Below are 18,546 nucleotides of genomic sequence, written 5' to 3' on the forward strand. Positions count from 1 at the left end.
CAGGTCTCACACAGCACAGGGATGTGGCACAGCACAGTGAGCTTCACACCAAACACTCAACACGGGCTGCACCACGTGGCTTCGCCTCCTTTACACAAATGCATGAAAATGCAAAAAAAGACAAACCCCAGGCCATAAAAGGTGAATTGCTCAGTCTACATGCAAAATGGCTCAAGCATAACTACCCCTCGCGGGGTTTGGATTTGCACTCACTGCACCAGTGGCACCCCCTTGCACGACGCTTGGCCCCCATCGCCTGCTCTGGGTGGAAGTGATTTGTACAGGGGGTGTCCCGTGCACCAAGGTTCCCCCACAAAGCCCCCCTCCCCCCCCGCCTGTTTTGCACGAGGACAGCCTCTGGCACAGTGCTCTTACAAGCCTTGTGCGTGCTTGTTTTGCATGACTGCCCCGTGCATGCCCGTTTCACACGAGGACTGCCCCTTGCACGAGGACACTCCCATACCCCCTGCACACGCCCGTTTTGCACGAGGACTGCCCCTTGTGCTAGGACGCTCCCACGCGTGCTGCGCACAAGGACCGCCCCTTGTACAAGTGCTCCTACACCCATTGTGCACGCCCGTTTTGCACGAGGACCGCCCCTCGCACGAGGACGCTCCTACCCCCCCCCACCCCCCCCCAAGGCCCGGGCAGCGGCACGCGCCCAGCCTTCCGCGCGCACGCCCGCCCCTTTCCACGCGGGCCCCCGCTCCCCCCCTCCGGCCGGTCCCGGCTCCCGCGGGCGGCCCCGCCCCCTGACGTCAGCGCTGGAGCGGGGCGGGCGGTGCGCGCGGCCGGTGGCCGGCGGGGAGGCACGAGTCGGGAGCGGAGCGGGTTTGGCTCCCGGTGCCGGTGGTCCCAGGTAAGCGCCGCGCTGTCGGGGGCGGGGGCCGCTCCCCCACCCTCTGAGCCCCCCCGGGGCTGCTGGAGTCGCCGGGAGAAGTTTGCGGCGGCGGGGGTCGTGTCCGTGTGTCTGTCCGTCCCGACATCCCTCGGCTGGGCGGCGGCGGTCGGTCGGTCGGTGCGGGCAGCCGGGCTCCGCGCCTCCGGCCGCTCCGGCCGGGCGGCTTTAGGGCGTGGGGTGCTCCGGGGCCGGCTGCGCCGCGCGGGTGTGCAGCAACGCCGCGCGGGTGTGCCGCGGGAGCGTGCAAGTCCGTGCGTGGGCTGCGTGCGTGTGCGGTGCCGTGCGAGTGTGTGTGCCGTGCAAGTAAGCGTGCAACGCTGTGCAAGCGCGTGCGGTGCTCTCCAAGTGTGCGTGCGTGCGCGTGCAGCGCGGTGCGACTGTGCGTGTGCAGTATGTGTGCGCGTGCCATGCTGATTGTGGGCACGCTGTATGCGTGTGCATCGCCCCGCAGGCGTGCGTGGCCGCGTGCGTGTGCGCACGCTGCAGGCGAGCGTGGTGTGCCAGCCCCGCGCGAGCGGGAGCCAGGGAAGCCCGCTCGGCGCAGGGCGGGAGCCACCCCAGCGGCGTGAGCCCGGCTCCCGCTGCCCCGCGCAGGTACCTGCTGCAAGAAACTTTTTCTCGCGTCCCGGGCACCACGTGCGTTAGGGGGGCTTGCCCACCTGCCCGTGCATAAGCCACCCTGCAAGCGCTGCGTGTTTGCAAGCCTGCCGCCAGCAGCCTGCCTGTTGCCCCCCCCAGGTCCCGCCGACAGTGCCAGGAGGGGCCGATGGGGGCTAGGTCCCAGGGTTGGCACCCCTTTTCCCAGTGGGGAGCCCTTGACAGCTGGGTGGACGCCGGGGGCTCTGCGTGCGGCAGTGCGAGCGGGTGTACTCCGGGGACAATGTGCAAGCATTTCCTGATGTGTCTGGCCCGTAAACTTGTGATGATGTCTTACGGCTGAGGCTGGAGGAGGCCGGGCTGGCTTTTCTTTCCTTTCTTATCTCATCGGCCCTGGGTGGGACGTTCCCTGGGAGTTTGGGCCTTTTTCTAACAGCACTGCGCCGCCTGTGCTTGGCATTTATTTTCCAGGAAGGTTTGCCCAGTCGGGGCTTGTCGATGTCATGGGGTCGCTGACCTTTTTGCTTCTTGCTGGCTGCCTGGGTGGGGTTGTTTTGCAAGCAAGGGATGCTTCTCAAGGCTTGGTTTACTGCCCTTGCTGCAGCACACATTCGGCAGGAGAGGTGGACTTATACAGAAGATGTGTTACAGAGAGGCGTGAATTGGTGTTGATGCGTTGCAGCCTTGAACTCAGGTACTGGGGCACCCCCTCGGGTTTTTTGGGGATCCCTGGCTATAAAGCTGTTCAGGAGTAAACACCTCAGCCACAAGGGCAGCTCAGCGTTAGTGATACTTGGAGCAGCTTTGGTAAAATGGGGACGATGGTGGTTGTGATACAATTTTGTGTATCCGTTAACCCCCACCTCAGCCCTAGGTAAGCCACACCGCATTGAAGCCGGTTACAGACCCAGAGGTGTAAAGGAGTGTGGGATGCAAGAGCATGCAGATGCCTAGCGCAGCATCCGTGCTCTGACCGGGGGAAGCATGTGTAACGCCTGTCACTGTCCCCCCAGCCTGCCCTTCCTGGCTAACACGGCCCGAGATTTGCAATAATTAAGTTACGGTGGTTAAGGAGCAGAGCGTCAGCTTGGGTAGAGGTTGGAGGGGGATCTGCGTTGTGCTGACATCTGTGTGTAGGTAGTGAAATGTCCCACTCCACTCTGGAAGAAGGACTCATCCTTTATTTGCTAGTGCCTAACTGCAGCAATGGGATGCTTAGATTTGCTTAAAAACAAAAAATCCCTGATACTGAGGATAATGTCCTCCTGGGATGTCTTGTACCGCTGAATGTTTGCATCTCGTCCTGGCTCTTGCTCCCATGCGGCAGCATCAGCACCAGACCCTACACGGATGCCCTTGTGCAACATCTCCGGTAGCACGTTTTCGCCCCTTTCTCCGTTTTCGCCCCTTTCTCCGTTTTCGCCCCTTTCTCCGTTTTCTCTTGTCCTTTCCAGGGGTTGGACGCTGCCCAGGGTCACTGTGAGCTTTAAACCCCCGGCTGCATGCAGCAAGAGGATGTGGTGGTTGCCCGTGATGCTCGCTGGTGCCCCGTGCCATGGACCTGCAGCCTCCGCTGAGTGCATGTCCTCCTGGGTGGGGATTTTTGGCTGGCAAAGATGCCAGCTTTCCACATATATTTCCAGAATAACTCCGGTTGGGCCATGGAAGAGAGTGCGCTTCTCAAAAATAGCAGCGTCGTTACTTTTAATCAAATAAAGCCTAAGCAGCATGGTGCTGCGTGGAGTGATTGCAGCCGTTGCTTGCCTCTGTGCTTGACATCCTGATTATGTTTTCATTTTAATGAGAGGAAAACTATTTGTGAAGCAAAATATTTATTTTAGCCTGGTGGGGTTGTTCAGAGAGCTTGTATCTATGTTAAGGAGGTGGTTTAGACACTGCATTTTTTTTTAAATTAAAAAAACCATTTAAATACAGCAAGAAGCTTTTCATTGTAGAAGCCTGTCTGTGCAAAGGGAGCTAGCAGCTGTAGAGGTCAGGCCACGAAGGGGAATTTGCATCCTTCTTATTATTCTTATTTTCAAGAGGTCTGGAAGTTGCATCGCCTTCTGGTTTGGTGGGTGGATTTCTGACGGCAGCCGAAACAGAAACGAATGCAAATAACCTCGCCTCGGAGTCTCTGAACCTTAGGTTTGGCACTTGCCTTTTCTCTCCTTTCCAAAATTCATTCTGAAAACACCTGAGCTTTGCAGACTGCCCCAGAGCCTCCCTGGGAGATGGTAAGGAGGTGGGATGGGTTTCCAGCAGGTCGGAGGTTTGCTGTCCCTGCAAAGGGTATGCTTTGGGTTGGCAGGGCTGGCTGTAACGCTGCTTGGCTGAGGGTGGTCCTCGCTGGGGGTTCGGGCACACAGCAGCATCACGGACGGGTGTCCGCGGTGGTGGAGGGCTTCCCCCAGCAGAGAGCTGGTGGGCATCTCTTGCACATTGGCTGTGTGGATGGCAACTCTCGGAGGAGTTTTGTAGCCAAATGTTGACTTCCCTAGTAACCAGCGACGAGCCAGGTTTGAAAGAAGGGGATCAACCTGCAGGAAAATGTATTTGTGCTTATTAAGTGGAATATATACATTGCAATATATACAGCAAAGCGTTTCACACTTGCAGGGCTTTCAGTCTGGTTTGCGCTTAAAAGCTGCTCAGGTGGGAACTCCTGGAGGTGATGGAAGAGGGGCAAATGTGAGGTTTATAGGTGACTTTGGTAGCATCGTGCATGTGTTGCTGTGGATGCCAAATGGATATCTTGCTCCTTGCATTGCAGTTACACCCCAGGCCCAGTGTCAGGCCGGTGGGTTCATTGCAGGGGATTTTATGTATACTTGCAAGGGACAGCCTGGGGTGGTGGGAGATGATGGATGCAGGAAGGTGAGAGCAATGGGCAGCTGCAAAGCTGGGTGCTGCCTGGGGTGCCCTGCCCTCTGGGCAATGCCTTGCTGCAGAACAGGAGGCACCTCTGCGGTCAGTGCCAGCTGATGGACACATCCAGGCTGCTCCCTAAAATTTGCAGAATGACCTTTTAGCATAAAAGGCACAAAACGAGTGCCCCATTGTTTCACACAGGACCTGATTGAGCTCCAGCATTAAAGTGTGCTCCTTGTCCTTGTGTGAGCGGAGGATGCTTCGCTTTTGCTGCTGGAGCTGCATCCACTCGCTTCTTGCGAGCAGGGCGCCAACAATCACTGCATTAACCCTGCCGAGGGGCCGGCGTTTGGACACAGGGCTGGCATTGTTAGAGGATGTCAAAACCACCGTGCCAGCCTTGGCTGGGGCAGGGAGCACGTGGACCTCTCAGCTCTGGCACTGGGAGAAACGTGCTGCCTGCCGCGGCTGTGACTTGGAAGCAAACCCTGGAGGGGCAGCCGAAACCCTGGGGTGTGCTGGGGAGCAGTGGGAGGATTGCTCCTCCAAGAGATGAAGAGTCTGTTTTCTCTCCCTAAAGGGCCTGAAGGGGTGGTACAGGGAGGGCAGGACAGCCTTGCTTCTTAATTACGAAGCTGCAGGGTTTATTAAATTTTAAAGTGCAAATTGCAGCCTGAGCTCCCTTTGTGGCCATAAATAATGTTTATTTTTTAAAAATAAAAACAGGAGAAAGCACTTTCAGGACTTGTAACTTCGGCTGATGGGAACAGCTCCTCCAGTGGGCACATGCATGTCCTGACAAGCCCCTTTCCTTCCAGCGCAGAGCCTTGGCTTTCTAAACGAGGTGGAGAGAGTTGCTCCCAGCAGGTCAGATGCTCGCATCTGGTTTTCATTTAATGCTCAAGTGATGTTCCAGTCACACTGCAACCATCCACAGAGCCATGCTGAGGGATAATTTTTGAGGATACCTGTAGCATCTATTCCCTCGTGTCCCTTATTGCAGCCTGGGGTCCTTAATGTCTCCCAGTGGTCCTTGGACTCAGGTGATTTCAGTGTATTTCTGCTCCCTTGGGCTTGTAGAGAAAAACATGGGAGTATGGAGAGGGATGTGTACCAGCGGCTCACAGCGTCAGGAAAATGAAGGAACACATGAAATGCCTTTGCTGCTTGGGGTGGTTTGCGAGTCCAGGAGGCAGCCACGCTCCCCTGTGCGTGTTAACAGCGTTTCCAGGGTAAAGTCGGTTTTTGATGGGTCAAAGAGCTGACCGTAAAACTTCTAACTCTCTTTCATCCTGTCCTTGGTTTCACATTTTTTTAACTCTGCTAGGACGGTTGACATTTTGGGTGGGTTGCATGTTTTTTGAAAGAATCACTGGTGTCCCACAAGCAGCATCTGCTGTCTTTAATCCAATTTTTTTTTGGTGTAAAACTAGCACTGTTTGTGGGCTGGCCAGTCTGCTGCTCCTCCGTTACGAGCCCCTTAGGCAGTACTCCCCCTACCCCGTGAGATATTTCTATTTTTAACCTGCCGATTTCATTTGGATTTGTGCAAGGGTTTATTTTCAGTGCTGAGAGGTAGTCATTCCCAGCTGGCACATCAATGGGCTGCTGGGGCGCGTAACACTCTCATTACCAATAGAAGAATTGCGAGTCCTAGGGCTAAATGTTCCTGCATGCTCCTACGCGAGTAGCTGCTCCTGCTCTGCCTGGACTAGGTGTTGCTTCAGACCCATCAGCAGGAAGGTGGTGCACATTGCATCCTATCTCCTCTTTGCTGGCAACGGCTCAGCTGACGCACGCCGTCTGCACGTGCAGTTGATGGGTATGTGAGCAACTTCATAGCCTCAAACCGGTATATATTAAAATACACGGGTGGAACATGGCTGAGTCACTTTTTTTTTAATCTCTCCTGTGTTTCCTCATCCTCGATGTGCTTTTGCGCAAATTGGAGGCACGGTAATGCACACCTGGTTTGCAAAGCTGCAATAATAATAACAATAATTCTCTGCCCCTTCCTCCTGTCCCCAGGAGGGTTGTCCTAGGGAGCACCCCATCATTTCAGGAAGGGTGATCACTGCCATGAAGCAAAACCAGATATTTTCTAGCTGACTCCAGAAAACACCTTTTCAACACAGCAAAGAAACGTTGCTGTGGTATGTAATCCTTAGGCTGTATTGCTCATCCCATGCTGCAAACAAGGCCCGTGCAAAGCTATTACTCCCCTCTCCTGGGCTTGCTCTCTGGGGGTGAATCCAGCAGCCGCCCTTCTGCCTTCGTGCCTGACCACGCCGCCTGTATAAAGTGCTTTCGGTTGTCTTTTAGGGGGGAGGCGTTTGCATGGTGTGTGGTCTTGTTTGAACAACGCTGGCTGTTTCCTTAGGAACAGCAAAGGCTTTTTTAGAATTGAACAATGATGCGTGCCCAGCTCGGTCAGTGGAAGAGCAAGGCAGATGTTTTTATGGTTGCTGCTGCCATTAGCTTGCCAGTGAGTTCACCGAGGGCTTTGCAGAGTTTGTTGCCAGTTGTGAGGGTCCTCTGTGATCGTGGCCCACAGCACGTCCTGCTCAGGGCTGCCAGTGAAGCGTTGGGGCTTGTGGGGGGAGCACGAGCCGTGTAACACTGAGTTAGGAGGGTTGTATTTGGAGTAAGTCCACAGATGGGTTCGGTTTGATCTTTTGGCTGCGGATTGGCGTTGGTGCAGATGTGGCTTGAGCAGGTGCCAGGGCTGGCTGGAGCACCTGTTGGTTTGCTGGGTGTGGTGGGAGAAGGTGCTTGAGTTGTCCTTCTAGAAGACACGTGCTCAAGGTAAAGGGCAGAGGAAGGGAGCAAAAAGAGCAGGAATTTGAATAACCAATGCAGTGGTCTCACAGGGAATTGAGACCAAAGTCTCCCAGGTCTCGCATGCCTCTGGGAGTAAAAATAATCTGTTTGAGCTTAGGTCGCATCTTTGTGGGAGATGTTAAAGCTTTAGCTCCCGCGTTATTCCCTGCTGCCGTGCTGTCATCTTCGTTCACATCCGTTCCCAGAGCAGCCGGCGGGGACGCTGGGTCCCTTGGCGCAAGGGCTACTGCAGCTATAATTAAACAAAGAGAAACTTTTTATTTTTTTGTAACTGATCCAGCTTCCGGAAAATGGCAGCTAGCTGAAGGGAGGGAAACAAAACAAGCCTTCGCCCAGCCAGAAAAAGCGTCCTCACCTCTGTGGCATTTCCTTGCTTTCTTTCCCCCCTCGCCAGCCCCTCACATCCTGGCCGTTGCATTGAAAACCTGCCATCAGATTAGCTGTGCCGGGGTGGGGTTGCTCTCCGCAGCCGGCAGCATGCATGCAAACCGAGCCTTGGAAATTGCTCTTCTCTTTCTCCCAGGCACTCTGCCTCCTGCCCCAAACCCTTCCATGCTTTTTTTTTTTTTACTCCCTTGTCCACAAAAGCCATCATTAGCATTTTTTTCTGTGCATGTGGCTGTGCCTTTGGTGCAGATTGAGCTATTAAAGTCAGTAAGAAAGCGTAGGGGATAGTTCCTAATGCATGTGGCCTGGGAGCAAATGATCCTTTGCAATTCATTACGTTTGGAGTTCGGGAGGGGGAAGAGGAGATGGGGGGTGCATCCCACAGTGTGTCTTCCTGAGCTCTGGCTCCTCCTTACCTATGGATGCTGTTGGCTGCAGATTTATTGGCGCAACCTCCGGACAAGTGATACCTCTGTAGGCATTCATCACCCATTTGCTTGGACAGAGGAGGACAAGTAGGTTTCTGGGGCAAGGGGATGAAAGTGCAGGGTCCCCAGCAATGGGCTGTGTTATTTTTTGGGTGGCTTGGTTTGTTTTCTTTAATACCAGCTTCCTGGGATGCATGTCCTTTCCATCACTTCGTGGCAACTGTCCTTCTTGTCAGGGAGTGAAACAGCAGTGGCCACAAAGCAAGCCTTTCTTTTGGTCTTTGCAAGCATTTTCCTTGGTTATCTCTGGGCAAGGGCCACAAAGTATTTACTATCCCTGGGAGATGGCCGTTGCCTCGTCAGCAAAATGGATAGCTAGTGCTGCTGGCTCTGGCCTTGACCAGCTTATAGTCCTAAGGGTTACGGCAGCGTTGCTGGATTACCGGAGCTTGTTGTGTCTGTGTTGCGCCACACTGGGGGAAAGATGCTCTGGGACTGGGACATCAGGGTGGTGAGTCTCATCCTGTGCATCCATCAGCTACAGCCTTGCCTGGGTCTTCTCCCCGTGGAGTCTGTCCTGCTCGGCCTGGAGGTGAAAAATAGATGGAAGTTTGGGGGTTTTCTGGGTTTTGGGATTTGTTTGGGGTTTTTTTTGTGAACTGCTTGGCGTCAGCAGATGCTGCTGAGAAACAGCTCAGTGCCCCATCAGTAAGTGCTTCCAAGTAATTTTTCCCATCTCCTGCTGTTCCCGAGGTGTGGCCCATGCTCCCTAGAGAGAGCTGGAGCCGCTCTGGAGTGGCACGCCTGAAAGTTAATCGCCACTGAAAAACGCTTTAATTAACTCAATTAGCCAGACGGTCCATCTGGACTCCTGCAGTGCCTGGTGAGATCCCATGAAACAAGGTCACAGCTCCACCCTGGCGACGGGGACACACTGACCCATTCAAGTCACCTGGGGACGAGCTGTGGTCTCCAGCACATCCCTGCTCTTAGACCTGCAGGGAATGTGAGATGTTTTTCCAGGTGGCATGTAAAAATTGTGTGTTGACATTGAGCACAGATCTCAAATGCGTTTAGGTGGGCAGGGCTTGCTTTTTTTTTTTGTTCCTCTGCCTGCTTTTAGCACCTTGCCCTGCAGCGGGACAGCCCTGCGGCTCCTTGGAGGTGCGACTGGCTGGAGCAGCTGGTGCCTCTCCAGCTCCTGCTCTGCCTATTAATAGGAGTTATTAAAATGTTCACCAAATCCAGGATGCAGGGCATGACCGGGCATAGAAACAGTGAGCAAAAAAAGCTTTAGCCCGGCAGGCTGTTTGAGCAGAGGAATGCAGGGCCCTGCAGCAGGGATTTGGGGAGGGTGAGTGTTTAACCCCTTCTCTGCAATTGCCCTGCAGAGTGACATTTCCGTCCTGGCTTTACCTCTGTGCATCGATCTCTGTTTTAAATCCTCGCCTTAGAAGCATCCCGGTTGAAAGCTGCTTGCCATCCTGCTGCTGGTTTTGCTGCTACCTGGCCATGATGGGGAAACCCCAGCGCAGGCAGGTGGAGATGCATCCTTTAGGTAACAGGGAGGGGCGTGTTTCCTGAAGGGTTTGGGTACCAGCGGATAATGCTTGGGGGGAAAACAAGGGAGAGCATAAGCGTTGCCTGCGTTCATGCAGCAGTACAAGCAGAGTGTTGAACTGTGCAGCTGTGGTGCCCGTTCTTCCAAAAATGGGCTCTTAAAACACCTCAAAAGTGCATTTTGGGGTGGGGGAGGTGGCAGGGATTAAATCACTGTGTCCAGATTGCCCTGCAATCAGGCAGGATAAAAGGAATAAAAACGTTTGCAGTTTGGCCTAATTTTCAGGGGATTGTGGCTGCAAAGTGGTGATGCCGATGCTGCATGAGGTGGTCCCCTTGCTCAGAGCAGGAAGGGGAGGTGGTTTGCTTTGGGAAAGGGCAGGTGGTTCCTGGCTTGAGGCTCCTTTAAGGCAATTTAGCTGGTGAAAGCAGGGCAGAGAGTAATTCCCTGCAGGGTGGCTGGCAGGTGGAGTGATGCTGCATTCTCTGCTGGGATGTTTGTATTCAGAGCATCTTTTAGGCCAAGCATCCATTGGATGGCACTGGGGAGGTCCCTGCTCATCCCTGGGTCCCAAGCAGTGCAGAGGCAGAGGAATTCCAGGCATCAGCCTGAACTCTTTCTCCTTCTGTGGATGGAATCTGTGGGAATCATTTGGACCCAGAGGTCTGAGCCTAGCTGTTATAATTCCTACATAGTGCTGCAAACACATTTTCCTCCAATTTGCCTTTAAGTAGAAAATGCTCATCCCTTTTCTGGCACAAAAAATGTGAGTAATGTTAGAGAAATTTCGGATGAGGCCCAGCAAACAATCGGATATCCAGCTAAGCACATCTCTAATTTTTGAACTAAAAGCTCCCAGATGAATAATGTGGCAGAAGAAACAGCAGATTTGAAGGATTATATTTTATGTTGGTGCTGTGCTTTGTCTCTCTTAAACTTCAGTCTGCAAAACTTGGAAATGGCTTTTTTTCATCACCTCAGTGTATTTGTTTCATGTTGAAGTACAAACGTGTTAGTTGTCCTGTTGAAAACAAAGTTCACAGTAGTAAGCACTAAATTTGAAAAAAAAAATATAATGCCAGCTGTCTTGTGAACGCACATGATGTGTTTTGGTTGATAGTCTTTACATGGATTCTGCAAGCTGTAAATTTTGTTTACTGGGATTGCGTGTGGAAAAAAAAAAAAGCTGAATTCAGTGTAAAAACAGAGTTGGGAGGCTAAAATGCCAGTGGATGTTGCCCTTAGTAATAACGAGTGGCGTTATTTTGCTGTCTCCTGGACAGTGCCAAAAAAGTTTCCATTTCTTTCCTGTTGATCAAGTATTTAAGTAAATATAAATCTGTCCTAGTGTCAGCTATGCCTCGGATTTCACTTCTTTTATGTGCCACTTCAAGCAGGTTTTAATTAAAAAAGAAAACAAACAAAACAAAAACCCTCAGTCTGCACTAGTTTGATATTTAGGCTCCCTTCTCATCAACAGCACGTCTAATTCTGGCCCGGCTCTTTGACAGCAAAGTCCTGCAGGCTGCATGTGGGCATCAGCTGGTTGTGCTGGAACCCGCAGCTCCTGGAAGGCTCTTACTGCCTCCTCTGCTTCTCCTTGCAGAGCTGCCCCATTGTTGGCCTCAAGATCCGCTGCATTTCTGGATGCAAGTGGCACTGAGATGTGGAAGAGCTTGATCCTACAGGGCAGGAAATCTGGGGTGTTGCTGTGAAAGATACTGAGAAAAGGAGGTGTTGCCTAGGCAAGTCGGTCAAGGTGCTGCCCTGCCATGTTGGTTGTACCTGGAATTGTCTTCTCTAGCCAAGAGCCTGCTGCTTGTAGATCCTAACCCATGCTTTAGATATGGAGCCAAAATTAAAATACACACATCGCCGTGGTTATCAAAGCAGCCTTGAAGAAGAGACAGTGGTGGGATTGAAGTTGCTTTCCACAGGAATCAATAAACTGAGCGTGTTCTTTGCTGCACATGGCCAACATTCAGCTGACCCAAGGCATCTGTCCCTGAATACATGGGGCTTTTTAACCTGATTTTAGTCCTTACTTGCTAAAATGAGGCATTGTTTTAGAGACAACGGACAAGCTTTGGGCTTTTTTGTATCCCCTTGCCTGTCTGTCAGCAATGGCTTTGTCTTTTTTCCTCTAGTACAGGCACTTCTGTGTTGGCCTAAGACAACCCCCTACCATGGCTGATGATGCTTCACCCCTAATTCAAGCTGCAATAATCCAAAATTTGGTGGTGTGGTCTATTACCGTAGAAATCTCAGCACGAATGAATAGAGTACCCGGCTCTTAGGCTTGAACAGAGAGGCTCTGAGGTTCTTTGGGGCTTCATGTCTTGGGTTTGAGAAGTAAGGGCACGTACATCTCCTTACAGCCTTGCCTGGGGCTGACTTCTTGGAAACAGCATAGAGGGAATAACTTGCCCTTTGGAAATATTCCATCTGCAGTGGCTTAGAGTTGCCCATTTTTTAGGAGGTGGTCTTCTGAAAATGCATCACTGTGGTTTGATGCACACACAGGAGGGTGTTTCATGCTTGGAGGAGGTGCAACGCAGAAAGTTGTAGAAACTGACTCCGCTCAACCACAAAAGCTCTGCTTTAAGCAGGCAATGTATCTTCCATTACTTCAACGTGACTTTCAGGTGTCATTTTATTTCACCTGTTGACTAACACTGCAAAAACCATGTCTGAGATTCAGCCCTGCGTTGCCCAGCAGTGAGAGTGATTTCGAGCAGAGGCAAGATTTTGCCAAATTTATGCAAGTGACCATTTCTGTGCCCAAATGTCTTGCTAAAGAGAGGCACCTTCCCCCAAAATGGGTCACCCCAAAGAAGGTTTTGTCCTGGCACAGAGAAGCAGCATGCCTTTGACATTGCACGTGGTGGAGGCTGCAGTCTTGTACCACATTAATTTTGGGAGCATCCAGACAAGGGCCTCATGCATTTTTAACTGACGTAAAACTAAACAGTTCAAAGTGTGTAACTTTGCAGATAAGCCCTTCCAATAAATGCTCGGGTCTTACAATGATGAAATCTGTTTCTTATCAGCCATCTGACCCATAATGATGGGATCAAGCAGCTTTTAACCTGGTGAGATGAAACAACAAACTGAACTACAGACAGACAGGGTGGGTGGTGTTATTTGGGGTTTTTCCCTTCATGGCACTGTTGATGTTTTGGAAAGTGCTTGGAGCCACTGCTTGGATTATATCTGGCATCCCTCGCTCCCAGGTTGTGTTCCTCATAGTTAATTTGTAGGTTGCACAAAGCCTCTGTGCAGTTTGATGGGCTTTAATTTCAGGGGTAACTAATTAAACAAGCAGGCACTGTGTTTGCTCTTGTGTTGCATAAACACTGGCCTGTTTTGGTTTATCTCAAACACCCTCCTGGCTGGCAGAGGTGGGTACCTGCACCTGGAAAGCTATTTCTGTTCAATTCCAACCTGTGGACAGACTCTAATCTAAATTAAGGCAAGGACGTTGCTGCTGAAAACTGCCTGAAATTAGCCACATGGTCTTTTGTGCTGATCTAATGAATCTGATGTTAAAAGCATGCTCCGAATTGAAGTAGGAACACTTTCGGGGATGGGTATCCAAATCGCTGGATTTGCAGGTGAGATCAAACTGGAAGACCAGGGCTTTTTGCAGCAAGTTCTAATCTACACTCTGGGTGGGAGCAGATGTCTGTCCTCATGTCTGCTTATTGCTGCATGCTTCTCAAATGGCATCGTCACCTGGGAGTTTGCTCACCGGGTGTCATACTGCTCCCAGCATCTTGCCTTCTTTCCAACATGGGTTTGTGAACCAGGGATTGGGTCAAATGTGGAGCACCCTATGGAGCATGCCATGGAGCGAGCAACCCACAGTCCAGTTTAACACCACGTGTTGTTTTCCTATGAGAAGACCATCAGCTCCAGGAAATGGTTAAGCTGCTGAAACCCAGGTATTGTGGGGAACCTGGTTTGGAAATGTTTATCAAGGACAACTGCTTTAAAAAAATGCTGTTTTGAGGAAATTCATTACAATATGCTGATTGCATTTGTTTCTGCCTAACTCAGCCTCGTGATGGTTTTTGGCTCCTGTCAGCATTTTCAGCGTAGATGAAGGTGTCGTGTAATCCACCAACAGATCAGTGCCTGGACTAATCGGCAAGGTGTGTAAGAACATTAAATCAAGGGTAAGCTTTTGCACGAGCTCATCGCTCAAATGAGTTCTTATCTCAGTTCGATAATCTGAGGAGGTTTTATTAATTAGTGAGAGAATCTGGCTGCTAGACGGTGGCTGCTTGGTGTCTGTGGGAGTGATCAGGCAGTGAGCTTGGAACAACCCCCCTTTTTTTTTTCCTAAAAGGACCTCCTGACTGCATTCAGGAGCAAGTCCAGCTGATCTGGGGGCTGCAGCTGCATCCTGACTACCTGTTTATGGTGTCACCTAAGTGGGTGACCCACAGGTGGCTTCTGCGTGCCCATCCTGCCTGTGGCATCTGCATCTTGAATGCAACCCTTCCTTTTTAAATGATGAGCAGGTCAGGTAAGTCCAGAGAACCAAGCAGGACTGATGTTTCAGCCTCTGACATTCTTTGTGTGAGGAAGTGGTCAGTGCGGGGAAGATAAGTCTTGGTGGAGTACTTGGGCAGGGAGAGCTGCATGGAGTTGGCTACGTGTTGGTCCACAGGCAAGTTGGAACTAGCTCACCTCTGGTGGACTAGCTCATCTCTGGAGCTTTTTATTGTCCTCTCTGTGTGTCGCTGCATCAGTTATGGTGCCAGCCTTCCCACCCAGCAGTGTGGGTGACTTTTCTGTGCCCGCCCTTGTCTGGTCACGCTGGTGGGACTGGTTTTCCAACATTGCAGCTGGGAACAAGGAGAGCACGTGGCTCTGTGCATTGCACCAGCAATTCAGCTGAGAACAGCCACTTCTTTCCATCAGACAAAGTGAAATTAGTGAAGGGTGATGGAGACAGGGCTCTGAAGTGTTGATGCAGTTAAAGCTCTGTCATCATCTCCACTTAGGGGAAGCACAGCTTTTCAGGGACTCAGTCGCTTTAGCTTTTGACAGCTCTTGAAGTCTAAATTAGCATCCAAATTATCGAAGTAAGGAGACACTGCCGGGACTGTAGCCCTGATAGTAGCATGATAGTGAGTTTCTCCAAGATTTTCTCAATGAAAACCTTTTACCGTACCTGAAAGTTTTGTTGCCCTGGTTAATTTTGTGCCTTGAGTTGGGATGGAGGGGTTTGGATTGCCCCCCTCTAGTGCACCAGGTGTTAATGAGATGGTTCTTGCAGCACCCGTGGAGGCAGGAAATAAGTTCCCCTCCTTTTGTTTTCCGTGGCTGCCCTTAGCCTGCTCTTTATGGATATTGCCCTGAAATCTTGTGGGGCACCATGAGGAGGCATCTCTTCCACCACAGCGTCACACAGGGAGCAGTGTGTATGGTTTCTCCTGGTGATGGTCCTAGGTGGGGCCACAGCACAGTGTTCATACTGTTGCTCCATCAACTGAGAGTGTGCCACCAGTGGGCAGAGCAAGTGCTGGCAACAGCGGAAGAGCTTTGCCCAGGATCTGTGCTCCGGACCAGCTCATGCAGACATTTGTGCCAGCGTGCAGATGTGCCCTTAGATTAACCCACTGCTCAGTCTGCAGTGCATAAAAAAGCGAAGGAGAGATTTTCTTCCTCTTCCAAGCCAGAGGATGATGAGTGTGAGCCACAAGCAGGACATCTGCTGTCAGACAAGGCTGTTTCTTCTTCAGAGGTGTCTCCCTGCCCAGTGGCTGGATTGTGGCTCTGGAAATCTGGGTTTAGTTTCTCTTCTGCCACTAATTGCCTGCATGAGCTTTTGCTGTTGCTTGATCCGGCTCAAATCTGAGTTCCCTCAGTTTGAAAGGTGCTTGGTCCTTGCTTTTGGCCTTAAGTATCCCTTAGGAGCAATATTGCTTTGGCTGTTGGCAGAGCTCTTGGGCTCCTGAAGGACTTTGGAGGGGCTGCAAGGGCTTGGAGGAAAAAGGTGCTCTCCTGGGCTCCTGTTCTCTCCAAGGGTTTTAAACTTGAGTTTGCAGCTTTTACATTTGACCCCTGGGAGCTCAGTGCTGGATGTGATTCTGGGTTTTTGTGGTTTCATTCGTCCCCATCAGGACTTGGCTGGAACAAACTCCTTGCCCTGACAGAGGAGAGTCCATCCACAGGTCCCTGTTAAAAAAAAAAAAAATAAATCCAAAACCACCTTTGGGACTGCCCCACCTGAATTAGGAAGTGGTTTTTCTCTTGGAATAGCATTGAGCAGACAGTAGGGAGAGGGTGGATTGGGGCTGAACTCTGCCTCTTCTGATATAAGGACTAGTGGACATCAGACAGAGCTGGTGAGAGCCTATTTCTGATGGAGGTGGAACTGTGCCACACTGGCACAGTTTCCAGTAATTTTGGGGGGTGGGCTCTGAAGTTGCTGTGGATGCTCGAGGGTGGTACCTGTATCTCCAGCACCTTCCTCTGCCTTGGCAGTCAGCGTATCGGTACTGCTCTCTGATGCCAAGGCATCCAGCTTTCCTTACCATGAGTGGCTCTCAAGCCGTACCTGGCCCAGTCTTGCTGGCTTCTGCAGTTGCTTTCTTCTGACTCAGTGGCTGATTGCATGGGACACGAGTGATCAAAATCAGTGGGTGAGTGCTGGGCTGGAGCGGGTGCTTGGCAGCAGCAGGAAGTCCTGTAGGGAAAGCTCCCTTTCCCCCTGCCACCAAAGACACCTAATCTATTTTTGAGTCACTTGAAAGTCAGTGCTGGAGATGGACTTGTGCTCCAAAGTCATTGCTATAAAAGGAAACTTTCCTGTCCTTCCTGCTTCACTCAGCTCGTGAATAGTGATGTCCCCATCAGGGAGGCTGTAACGGACACCAGGTGCCAGCAGACACCTGCAACCCATGCTCAGCCACAATTACTTTTTTTTTTCCCACCTCTCCTTCATCAAACCTGCTGTGTTTGGCTTGCCCTCACCTGGCAGCAGGCTCCGCTGGCAGGAGCAGAGCCAAGCTTAGGCTTGTGGGCAGGATTTTTCCATAAGGCTTGGTGAGGGCTGGAGGGAACGGTGTAGCATGGGGCTGTGCTCTCTGACTGGCTCTGCTGCCATTGCGATGCCTGATCAGGAATGCTGGGTGTGAGCATCCCTGCTGTTTGCCATGCATGGTGAGGATCAGGTCCAAAGCAAACCTCTGGGAGATGAAGGTGCTGTGGGAGGGATGGGTGGTCCCAGTATGTCCACAAGTCCTTTCTCGCTCACTAGGAAAGGGACTAAAACGACACATCTTCTGTTCTGGCACATTGGGAGCCCCAAGGCTTGTTCTGGGATTTATGTGAGTTCACCCTAATGTGCTTTTTCTAGTACAAAGAGCTTGTGTTTTGTATTGTCTTAAAGGGTGGTTTACCTTTGGTTGGGTGTGGGGTTTTGGGGGTATTTTGGGGTTGTGGGTTTTTTTGTTGTTGTTGTTTGCTTGGTTTTGTTTTTGTACGATGAAAGCATTGGCTTTGCAAACACAAGTGGTGAAGTAGGAGGAAGAGTTAGAGAAAGGTGACAAGGTCAGTAATCACTAGGGTACGTGGCATTGCTGGCATCAAACGTGCAAAATGTTTGGACCAGGCTTCTGGAGGAGGAAAGTAACGGCCAGCTCTTCCCCATCCATCTTTACCAGCAAGGCTCAAACTGCCTTATGGAAGAGGTCAGGATCAAAGGGAGTGAGATGCATTGTCTCCAGGACAAAGAATAAGGAGGAGGAATCACCTCATTCTCCCTTGTAACCAAACCCCATCGTTCTCTGCTGGCACTCAGCTACCACCAGAGATTTGGAGATCCTCGGAGGCATCTCACGGCCAGAAGATACCTCACTGTGCTTTGGGGTCTCTCCATGGCATTTGACTGGTTTGGTTTGGTTCTCCAGTGGTTTGACTGGGCAGACTGGTGGATGGGACAGATGGCAGGCAGGAGGTCACTTTGTGGGTGTAACCAATGGTGTTGCACAAGTCAGTGTGGTCTTTCCCAGTGCTGCATGTGCCCTGAGAGGACCTAGGGCCATGCTGCCCTCCTGATTGCCTGCAGCAAGTGATGGATACACTATGTGGCCACTCATGGAAGGTGGGGAGTCAGCCACAAACCCATCCTTTTGGACAGACCTCAGAGATGAACTGCAAGAGTGTCCATTTGTCCACTTGCCACCACAGGTGGTACAACTACAGGTGGCAAGAGGACATCAGCAGTTCCAAAAGCTGTCCCAGTCTTGTAGGAGACTGCAGAGGGCCTGGCTGGGTCCCTGCTGACATTACCAATTTAGAGGATGTTTTTCACCTCCCAGTACGTACTGGAGGATCTGTTAATACAAGAATGGAAAAAGCAGGCGAATCTCTAGGTAGATAATTTTCTGCTGCGTGGAGGTGCGTTGAGCAACCTAAGCCCAATGGCCAAGGTTGTGTTGTGGCATAGTCATGAGGAAGCTTTTGAAGGTAAAGAATCTGTAGGGCAAAACCAAGTTCCTACGTTGGACCGTTTGCTATAATTTGGCAATTTTAGCCAAAAAGAGGCCAAAACTGGCCTCTTTTGGAGGCTATTGCACATTGCAGTTGCAGAATCTGGTTTGTGTTGGTGCTCCCAGGCACATCTGCTGGCTCTCCCTGAGCAGGCAGTCGTCAGCTCCTTCAGATGGAGTGTGCCCTGGGTTTCCAGGAGGAGTCTCTTCTGTGACTACTTGCACGGTCTTGAGTTACTTAAGGTTTTATGACTGTGATAAAACCAACCTTTTCAGTAAATTCATTGTGTAGGATGAATGTGCTCTGTGGGTAGTGCTGTGGCTCTGGGAAATTAATTTCTAGCTACAAAGAGTTAAATTCATGTGTATTTAAGCAAAGCTGACTGTTTTTAAAAGAAACCTCCAAAAACATGTCTGTGTTTGTCGGGGAGCATGGGGAGCTTGACTTTGGAG

The 18,546-nt window shown here is 51.3% G+C and overlaps 1 protein-coding gene across 6 annotated transcripts in view; it reads left to right on the forward strand.

The window, feature by feature from the left end:
- The first annotated feature begins 670 nt into the window (after positions 1 to 670).
- SH3BP4 (SH3 domain binding protein 4) overlaps positions 671 to 18,546 on the forward strand; it is a 38,273-nt gene continuing 20,397 nt past the window's right edge. For 3 of the 6 annotated variants that reach the window (XM_064452182.1, XM_064452181.1, XM_064452186.1), the window contains exon 1: positions 672 to 859. The gene's annotated coding sequence lies outside the window, so the exon portion shown is untranslated. Of the gene's footprint in view, positions 860 to 2,102; positions 2,193 to 13,645; positions 13,741 to 18,546 lie in introns of all 6 variants that reach the window. The other 3 variants (XM_064452184.1, XM_064452185.1, XM_064452183.1) reach the window with 3 other exon arrangements.

This window comes from Phalacrocorax carbo, chromosome 5 (assembly GCF_963921805.1).
Source record: "Phalacrocorax carbo chromosome 5, bPhaCar2.1, whole genome shotgun sequence".
Taxonomy (NCBI): domain Eukaryota; kingdom Metazoa; phylum Chordata; class Aves; order Suliformes; family Phalacrocoracidae; genus Phalacrocorax; species Phalacrocorax carbo.